The sequence below is a fragment of the Ursus arctos genome, chromosome Y (assembly GCF_023065955.2).
Source record: "Ursus arctos isolate Adak ecotype North America chromosome Y, UrsArc2.0, whole genome shotgun sequence".
NCBI lineage: Eukaryota > Metazoa > Chordata > Mammalia > Carnivora > Ursidae > Ursus > Ursus arctos.
Window position 1 is genome coordinate 392,895 of NC_079874.1, and position 8,390 is coordinate 401,284.

Genomic DNA, 8,390 nt, shown 5'->3' on the forward strand with positions numbered 1-8,390 from the left:
TGACACCATATTCAAAACTTTTTAATTCCCGGAGACCATAGTCTCTCGTGGTTCTCCGGGAAACAAACTGAGGGTTTTAGAGGGGAGCGGTGTGGGGGGGATGGGCTAGCCAGGTGAAGGGTAGCAAGGAGGGCACGTATTGCATGGACCACTGGGTGTTATACGCAAGTAATGAATCAGGGAACTTTACATCAGAAACTAAGGATGTACTGTATGGTGACTAACATAACATAAACAAACAAAAAAACCTTTTTAATCCCTAGCTTTACTTGGTACCTTTTTCAACCCAGATGAAATACAATGAACCAATTATCTCTTATAAAATTAATTAACAAAAATATATTTAAAAGCCAAAGGCATGTGTGTAGATACTGCTGCATATGAGAGCGGGCCTTTAAAAACTTCCGTGGCTCCTGCCCCAAACCTCTCAAGCACGCTGTCCAGATGCAGACTCCGAGTGTGCACTGTGCAGTGAGATGTGGAAGAACAGACAAGGGGAGGGTCTCATGGCAGACTTCCTGCATCGTTTCTTAGGATGAAATATTTCAAACACAGGAAGAAATTAATCCTAGTCCCATAGAGGCGCGTTACAGGAGCCTCTTCTTTTCTAGATATTTTTAATGTTTGCTTTCCTTGTCCCCCCCCCCCATATTGGGAGAACGCTCTGCAGAGAAAAAGCAGCTGCTAGGAAGAGATTTAGAAAAAGCTGTGCTTCAGACATCCCCTCCCTCATCAAACATATATTATGGTGCAATGTTCCAACCTCATGGAGAGACTGTGCAACAATACTGAAACTAATTTTCTTTTTTCTCAATGAACTCTGCAGAAAATTCTGTGGGATTACATAGAGAAGCAAAATAATGCAGAAATCAGGCTTATGCGTTCAACATTGAACATAGAAGTGAGTTATAGAGGTCCTAAAAAGGTATCTAGACATCAGGTACAGAGAACCCAGGAAAGTTCTGGGCTTGTTTTTGAAGAGAAATACCAGGTGCAGGGAAGGGCAACTGCGAGACAGCTGAGGAACAGCATTAACACACGCTGGCGTCTGGGAGCACACCTGCTGCGAGTCCGATGAACAGAAGTGGGGGAACCCACAGAGATCAAATGGCCCAGGCGAGTGGGAGACAGCCACCTGTGGTCAGAGGCAAAGGACCATGCTCTGTAGGACACAAGGATTCTGCTGCCACGGTCTGTTTTCCTAGTGAAGTTGTGCAGAACTTTTCCTCCAAGGGCCAGATGAAGCAGCAGGTACAAGTGCACACTTTGGCACTAGAATGAGTCCTGGCTGTGTGAACACAGCTAGTCATGATACATCTCTGTTCTTTTCTCTGTGACATCTGGATGCTAATGGCACCTATTTTGTGGGGTTATGAAAGGATTGGACAAGAAGAGATGCAGTCTGCTATAGCAGAGAGCCTGGTGCACAGTTAGGGTTCAGTAAACAGTAACTCTCAGAGAGTCACTATGTGCTGGCATCTCTGAACACAGTTTTTGACAGTGGATCGAAGGTGCTGTACCATACCAGAAGCTCCTACAGTTCCTCCAGAGGGGCTTCTCAGGCCAAGGCCCAAAGGTTGGATGTAAGCATAGGGCACAGAAATTGACCCCCCAGGTTGAAAGCTCCTCTCTGCCCCAGGCACATTTACATTAGAATTCCTAAGTTGTACACTGTTTTCTGAGGATCATCATAATTTAAATTTTAATAATCTTCTTGTTGAAAAACAAATCAGGAAATTAATAAAAAAGTGAGCTGAAGATATTGCATTTCTCTGGAAGGCTACCACTAATTAAGATGTTGAAAGCAATTTTAACACCATTTCTCACCACTGTGACAAATCTGACAGGTTTACAAATTAGCATTCTGGGACTCTCACACTGGATGTCCATGTTTTGTCAGATTCTGTGACAGATCACAAACGTGCATGGTAATTGCTACAAGTGATATAATACCTTGCAAAAAAATAAAGCACACTCGCAGGTGATTCCAGAAAACTGGCCTTTTCATTTGCATTAAAAACTATTGTTTTTGGCAGTTATGAGAAAAAGCTAATAACATTTTATGGTAAGGCTAAGTTACCAATTTCCCCATTAGATAAATTTCAGGTGAGGAATGATTAGATCACCAATCTCTGTGCTGGCTCTCCAAGCCACATGGTCTGCTTGTTAGGTTCTTTCCAGGATATTTAGGGTCCAAGACGTAGATGAAAAATATGTCACATAACACAGGGTGGCTCCAAACCAGTACTTTCCCAGCAAATAAGCTAGTTAGGATAATTTCTCATTTTATTATGTATTGCCGCTGCTACTGGGCTTACTGAATCCCCATTTCCCACAGGAGAGGAATAATTCCAGAGGCTGTTCTGAAAGGTCATTCTTGCCAGGAAATTTTGATAAATCAGCAGACACAGACTCAGAGTTAGATAACAATATTTGTCTTTCTTCTCTTTTTCTTTCATTTTCTTTTCTTCTCTCCCCCCACCCCTTCTCATCCTCCTTTTTTCCTCCTTCTTCATATAAAACTATCTGCATTGGTAGATATAGCGTGTAGATAAAAACTGAATAGGGAGAGAAAGATTTAGGTTGAACTTCCATAACTTCCCTTGTTGGAGGGTAGGCTTCAAAACATTTTAGAAAGAGAAAGCAGAGGTAGAAACACACCTTTTCTAGCTATTGGCCCTTTCCCATGTGTACAGCATTCTTCCTCTTGTGCCCTCAGGTAAAGACATATGATCTCAGTACTCACAATAACACTGACATCTAGCATACACTGGATCACAACTATGACCTGGGGAATTATATTCATTAACTCAATTACTGTCATCAACCACCCAGTCAATAGTTTAGTCCTATATTTCAGAGGAATATAAAGAGGCTCAAAGAAGTTAAGTGACTCGTTCAAGGTAACATTGTCAGCAATAAACCAGACATCCCAAGCCTGTGTGCATCTGCTCCTATTCCCTTAGTCCCATCCTGTTTCTCCATAACAATAGCTATCTGTATCCGATGGTGTCTGTTGAAAGCATCAATCATGTCTTTGCTCCAGACCATAAGTGCCTGTGCAGTGCGCCTGCAATAGATACTCAACATGGGTTTATTGAAAATAGGAAAAAAAACAAATGAATAAGCAAATGAGCAAGTGAAGCTGCTATTGCCTCAATCAATAACTTACTCAATGTCTTTTGAATATCTATCATGAACTAGGCCAGTGTCCCTAGAAGGGAACCCTGAGACAGAGACTCGTGTGCAATTGATAGATTGAGAGAGTGATCTCAAGAGAAAGAGGATGGAGGAAGAAGGATAGAGCAGGGCAAGGAGTTGAAAAAAGATGTGGTCTCAGGTGGAGTCTAACTTCAGCCTGATCCCACAGGGAGATCTGGAGTGGGAATTGTTGACCACAGAATGCAATTAGGCCAGGAGCCAGACTTTTATCAGTCATTAGCTGTGAGCCATCCATAGGGGAGGGACCTTAAACTCTCAACCACACAGCTTCTACAAGCCAAAGGGGATGCTCTAGAGAAAGGACAGTTGTGAGCCATTAGTAGCCAACACACAGGGGAGCTAGGGATGGGTATACTAGGGGGGTAAAGGGAATCAGGAGGAACCATCTCCTAAAGCATACACCATTATAGTTCTATAGATATGTTTCTAATTAGCGTGCATGTTTAATGCCTACAGCTCACTCCATCATTGTCCTTCAGAGCCCATCCATCTTAAGACCAACCTCCCTCATAGACTTACCTAGACTACTCCAACTCACATGTACTTCTCTTTTTCAGAAATCCTAGTACTCCTCTGAACCAAATGTTTATGTAGTTAATAATTGCCTATCCATGTCTTCAGATTATTATACATGCATATAATTGTATCCTTATTAAGACTGAAAGCTCCTCTAAGACATGGATTGTAGCATGGAATAGTGATCTTTAGTAACCTTGGTGCACTTCGCCAGTGCTAGATGGTGTCAGGAATGCAGCAGAAGGCATTAATCTTGCATAGTAATACATAATAATAATAATACTGCACATTTGAAGTGTTTCCTATTGGCCAGGCTATGCACCAGCCCACCACTCAAGAAGCATTATTTCAATATAATCTCCATACCACTCCTGTTATATAGTTTATTATTGAAAATGCTGTCAGCATCAGGAGAGAGAAGACCTTGATACAGAGTGGCCTAAAAAATTAGAGATATTTTCATCCTATACCCAGGAAACCTGAAGATAGAGTATTGCTGTAATTGGTTTCATGGGTCTGTGTGCTTCTTTTGGTCTTGTTCCCCCATGGTCACATGATGGCTGGTGTTGTTTCCCTAGGCATCACGTTTGATTCCAGACGAGAAGAAATAATGGTTATCAGTTACATCTGTCTTTTTTATTAGACACAGTAAAAGCCTTTCAGAAGACACCAAGAAACTCCCGCTTCCACATTTGGCCAGGTTATAGCCAAAACTATGTTATAGGGTTATCCCTTTTAGCAAGAAGAGTTGGCAAAACATGTTTTTTTCTCAGATGCTAGAGTACAGTGAGGTGGGTTGCAATAAGAACAGGAATTAGGAATGTCAGGTTAGCTCACAGATATTGCCTGTCACATGCAACTATTAAATTCATCTCCATTTCGTAGATGAGAAAACTGAAGCAATTAACTAAATGCTCCAAAACTGATAAGCAGTGAACTTAGTATTCAGACTCAATTCTGACTACAGTCTACACTTATGGTTACTTTGCTATATTATTTCTTTAGTTACTGCACCTTAGTACTCATTTGTATCTCAAAAATAATAGAGATAAGTTACAGCACTACCATAGACCATTCACCATGAACAATGGGAAAAAAAAAAATCTAAATCCTGGGTTGCTATCTATTTCCAGAGGCGACAGATGTGAGTAATCTGGGTTTAGGTTAATAAAGGAGAAGTCATCATAATGTGAGTACAAAAAGGATGACTGACCATTGTCAAACAGACATACCTCCTTTGACCACTGTTATTTCACTTGATATCAGAATGCCTACGTAAGTTTTGAACATTGCCATTTTCATAGTTCAAACCGTCCTGGCTGCAGCAATTCATTTAATTTTGTTGTTGTTTTCTAAATCTCTGCTACAAATAACACATATAATTAGAACTCTTGGTGGAAGGTAAATGTGAAGTTCATGGAATGTGGAAATCCAAGCCACCCACTTTTAATTTGGAGGTAAAAGCAACACCCTAGGACACAAGTAGAGACAATACAGACAAGATGGTACACTGGCAGGTTCTAGGTTGTACACTGTGGTGTGCTTGAGTTGGCTAATGCTGACTCACCAGGGCTGATTGCTAGCATTTCTTCCCAACTCTGTTCAGTGGTATCACACTGACAGCCTGCAGTCATCTCTCGTGAAAGTACTGACACCACAGACATTGGCAAACACTACAAACAAGAGCTCTTTTTTTTTCTCTGAGAGCCTGTTGTTAAACATTTACTAGCACACCACTTCTTGAGCAGCCCATCTGAGTAAAATCATGTTTTTAAACACAAAAAGAAGAGGAAGAGCATTTGAACAAAACAATATCATGTTAGTATAGGATTTGGGGAACTCCTCAGATGTAAACTCAAAATTGCTGAGCTTACCGGTTTATTATTAACATGCAAAAAGTATCTTGTTTCATCTGTGTCCTAAGCCTCTGGGGAATACTTTGTGGGCAACTGGCCTTGGTTCCTTTAATCAATATTTGTCTGTTTCTTGCTATGCACACCTGTTATTGGTTATCAGAAATCCAATGGCAAATATATATGCTTATATATATTTGTTATATATTATTTATTTATATATATTTATTATCTATTTTAGATATATATAATAAGTTCTTTAGTACTTTAATACTTTGGGGCAATTTTATATAAGCAAGTTCTTGGAGGCAAGCTTACAAACCCACATTGTCTTGCATTTGAGGGCTCAGTTATCCCATTTATCATCCCTCTGATGCAATGTCCTTTCACAGCTAATCAACAGCTAAACTGATAAATGGGAAGGCTCCTTAAAAATCCATTGCTCGATTTGAGACGGGATGTTTTATTCATTGACAGGTGTGATTTATCATTCCACGGCAAGGAGGAGAACATTTGCTCCAGCTGTTCTCACCAACATTGCCCAGCAGTGGGGGCTTCAACCTGTTTTCAAGGAGCAGACCAAGCTTTCAGTTAGGGAGCTGCAGCTATATTTAGCATGTTAGGTCATTAGCTATCTGTAAACAATCCAGGTGCATTATCCTTCCCATTGTTCATAATTAAACTCCTCATCATGGGAATTGTGCAGAGTCTTTGATCTTGCTTTCAGATTCCAAAAACTGTGAAGTATTTCTGCCCATGTGGAAACCCCTAGCAGGATTAAATCCAGATTCTTGATGACAAAGCTGTAGCTGCAGTTATTGAGAACTTACTATATGCTAGGCATCAGGTTAGATCTTCACATGCATTACATATTTTTAATCTTTGCAGTAACTATGAACAATTCTTTATCGGTAATGCCCCTCGGATTCTTCGTAGAGGTGTATGGTGACAAACAACACTAGTCAGAGCTCAACCTGAGAAGGAGAACTACTAGAAGTGATGTTAAATAAGGAATTTATTACAGATGGGACCTTGATCTGATGCCATTGTGGAGGCTGGTTGACAGCTTATATATGGCTATTTATCTCACATCTGATGTTGCACCTGCAGTCAGCAGAGCTACAGCCAGCAGTAGGGAAGGAAAGATGGACATAAATTTGGAAAGGAAGGACAGAAACTAGTAGGGACTGGCAGGAACCCATGAGGGTAAACTAGAAGCCACCACCAAGCTTCCAACTTCAATGATGGGGAACAAAGAGCTGGTGCTCTTATTTATGGAGCTAGACATGAATCTGTCCCAGGAGTCCAAGAAGTTGAATGGAGACACTTGGTAGGAGCTGGCAGAGCTGCAAGCCCAGCTGTGGCCCCAAAAGTGGGAGTAGCTTAGGGAAGACAGCTGATAGGGACCAGGATGCTGGCTGCTGATGGTTGGCCAGCAGACAAGCAATAGGATATGTGAGCTGCAACACAGGCTGTGCTTTGGAAGTTTGCTTCTGAACTGACTTCTACTGACTTCCAGTTGTTTGTATGTTGATAGTCTCATCCTCATGATGACAAGTAATAAGCCTCTCTAGCTCCTGCTACCCACCCCTTCCGGAGAGGCTCTTCCTGAATTGGGCCACAGAAGCCATCTGGCCTGCAGGTACAAGGGAGTTCAAAAGTCCTGATTCAAGACACAGACTTTGGAGCCCAAACAGGTTTGAATCTCACTTAAAGTCCTTGTAATGATCTCAGATGTTTGTTAAACTCTCTGAGCTCCATTGCTTCAAATGAAAAATACAACGTACAATATTACACTCTGGTTTGTATGAGGATTTGGTGAGAAAAGATTTGCAAGTCAGCCGGTGTGTTATTTGTACTGCAACACATAATACCAATTGACAATGCTGGTTCCTTTCTCTTTCCTCTGTATCCAGCACCTTTGGTCCCTGTCTGGCCACTCCTAAATTTGCCTCACTGCTCGCTTGTAAGGGCCTTCCCCTCTTACCAGTGTCTGCTTGATTTGGAGCACAGACCTCTCCACGAACATGTTGAAGCATGCACCTGCGTTGATGAGGCCCTTGCCTTCTTGGAACTCTAAGTGTAAGTTCTTCCAGTGCTCCCATCAGTGACACACCCTGCCCATAACCCCAATAACCCTGCCATAAACCCTCAAGGCTGCCTCTGGTCTGTTATCACCATGAATCTCTGCAGAGAGCCCCGCTTCCTTTTGGCACCTGAATCCAGCTAGCTCTGACCCTACCACCAACCCCACTCCAGGGCAAGGTCCTGTTTCAGAGTCTAGACCCTCTCAGTCTTCGCTCTTGGTGTTCATCAGACCAAGCCTGTTCCTCTCCTATATTTATAGTAACAAACTATAGAAATGATCCCTGAAAGTATAGTCTCTCCTCTCTTATGTTTATAAAAGATAATCAGTTAATACTTGGGGATTTGCTGGTTAAGAAATATTTTATCTAATTTTGTTTACTCATGAATTGTACAAAGTTCCAGAAAGTGAGCCCAAATTGGATATGGCTGTGCTTCCCCTTCCCCCTGCTTATTTGTTGCTTCTTGAGTGCAGTCATTCCCATCCCAGTTAATTTTTCTGTAGCATGATAACTGAGATCTCCTCAATCCTGGGTCAGTTGCCTCTTTGACTACCTCTCCTCAGCCACATGGACCCACCTCCCATAATCAGGCAATGTGCTAAAGATTAATCAAAGGTTTCCCTGGAAGCCTCACCCCTTCTTACTGTCTTTGTTCTCAGTAGATATGAAGAGAAGCAACTCCTTCAGTACCATGAGATCTCCTTTCATAGGT

The 8,390-nt window shown here is 41.7% G+C and overlaps 1 pseudogene; it reads right to left on the bottom strand.

Annotated features, from left to right (window-relative positions):
• Positions 1-7,820: 7,820 nt before the first annotated feature.
• LOC125282559 (small nucleolar RNA U3) lies at positions 7,821-7,976 on the bottom strand (annotated as a pseudogene).
• Between the last annotated feature and the right edge of the window lie 414 nt (positions 7,977-8,390).